We start from the raw sequence: 2,485 nt of genomic DNA on the forward strand, positions 1-2,485 counted from the left end.
GAACGTTCGGGGCTTGAAAGTGGAGGAACATATTCCTGATACAGAGGCTTTCTATACATCTGTCAGGTTTCACATGGGAGACAGTAGCTTTACTAAGCAGGAGGTGTACAGACTAAGGAAACTACTGCCAAAGGTCAAAAAACAACTTAACGAAAGGAAAACAAGTGGCAACTTTTAATTTACTGTTATTGTGTGTTTTAGTCACTCCTTTTCTCTCCATGGAACATTTTAAGGTTGGAACTTTGAATTTGAATGGGGCAAGAGATGTGAGAAAACGTGCAACGCTGTATGAACTGGTAAAGTTAAAACACATTGACGTTCTTTTTATGCAGGAGACACATAGTGACAAAGAAAATGAGGTAGAATGGAGGAAGGAATGGGAAGGAAATGTAGTGTTGAGTCATAATACTACAAATAGCAGTGGAGTTGGCTTTTTATTCTCAAAACGTTTTATTCCTGCTTCTTATACTGTAGAACATGTTGTAGATGGTAGGTTTGTTGTAGTGAAAGCACAATTTGAAACATTTAATGTGGTTTTATTGAATATTTATGCTCCTTCTAAAGGGCCTGAAAGAAAGGTCTTTTTAGATATAGTGTGTACTAAATTGTCCGATTTTAATCCGGATGATTTCTTATTTTTTTCTGGAGATTTTAATTGCACAGAGAATAACAGTTTAGACAGGAATCACAATGAACCCCATCCAGCTTCTCAAAGTGCATTAAGACAGCTTGTACACACACACGGCTTGGTTGATGTGTGGAGGAGGTTTCATGGGAAGGAGCGCCAGTATACATGGTCTCATTGTAGGGATAATGTTGTCTCCTTAGCTAGACTTGACCGATTTTATTGTTTTAAACACCATTTTAATGTTTTTAAAATGTGCAAAATAATGCCTGTTGGTTTTACAGACCATTCATTGGTAATGTGCAATGTTTTAATAAAAAATCTGGTGCCTAGAAGTGCTTATTGGCATTTTAATTCAGCTTTGCTACATGAAAAAGATTTTAGAGATGTTTTTTGTTTTTTTTGGGCCCTGTTTAGGAGAAGGAAAAATGAGTTCTCTTCTCTTAGGCAGTGGTGGGACTGTGGCAAAATAGAAATTAAAATGCTTTGTCAACAACACACTCTCAATGTGACTAGAGACATCACTACCTCCATGAGAGATTTGGAGACTGAGATAGTGGACCTTGAGAAAATGTTTGGGTCCACAGGTAATCAAGGACAATTTGAAGTCCTTAATAAAAAAAAATGGCTTTAGCAGACCTGCTAGGTGTGAAGGCTCAAGGAGCTTTGTTAAGATCAAGGTTTATGAATGTAAATGCTATGGATTTGCCTTCCAGTTACTTCTTCGGTCTGGAGAAGAAGAATGGACAAAACAAATTCATTCACTCTCTTCTGTCAGAAACTGGACAGGACATCACTGATGCCAGTCAGATCCGGAGACGGGCCGTTGAGTTTTATTCTGCTTTGTATAGCAGTGAGTACACTGAGAATGATGTCCTTCTACAGACCTTTTGTGAGGGATTGCCTACAGTGTCACGGGAGTCTACAGTGCTGCTTGAGAGGCCTTTGGACTCGTCAGAGCTCTACTCTGCCTTACGGAGCATGGGTGGCGGGAAAGCCCCTGGTATTGACGGTTTGACGGTGGAATTCTACAAAGCTTTTTGGAACATTGTGAAAGACGATCTTCTCGAGGTATTCAATGAGAGTCTGGCTGAGGGTGCTTTGCCGCTTTCCTGTCGCAGGGCAGTGATAACCTTACTGCCAAAAAAGGGGACTTTGCAGGATATCAGGAACTGGAGGCCTGTGTCAATTTTATGCACCGAATATAAGATTCTGTCAAAGACTTTAGCAAACCGTCTGAGAGAAGTAATGGACCAGATCATACACCGGGATCAGACGTATTGTGTACCTGGCAGGTCAATATTGGATAATGTATATTTAATTCGTGATGTTTTGGGTGTCTCTGAATCATTGGGCTTGAATACTGCTCTTATTTCAATAGATCAGGAGAAGGCATTTGACCGCGTTGAGCACAATTATCTGTGGAGGGTTATGGAGAGTTTTGGGTTCAGCGATGGTCTCATTGCTATGGTAACAGTTTTGTATCAGAACATTGAGAGTGTGTTAAAATTCAATGGTGCCCTATGTGCTCCTTTTAAAGTACAAAGAGGCATTAGACAAGGCTGCGCTCTCTCTGGCATGTTATATGCAATTTCTCTGGAACCCATGTTACAAACTTTGAGGAATGAGATGAGGGGGTTAGCTATACCTGGTTTTCAAGATAATATTGTTTTATCTGCTTATGCTGATGATGTAGTTGTTTTTGTAAAAAACCAAAATGATGTAGGTATATTGGCGAGAATTGCTGACAGTTTTAGGGCTGTGTCCGCTGCCAAAATAAATTGGAGGAAGAGTGAGGCTTTAGCTGTTGGTAACTGGCGTAACAGATTACCTGTGTTACCTCAAAGCATGACCTGGAAA

Source organism: Nansenia antarctica (genome assembly GCF_963989245.1).
Source record: "Nansenia antarctica genome assembly, chromosome: 2".
NCBI classification, from domain to species: domain Eukaryota; kingdom Metazoa; phylum Chordata; class Actinopteri; order Argentiniformes; family Microstomatidae; genus Nansenia; species Nansenia antarctica.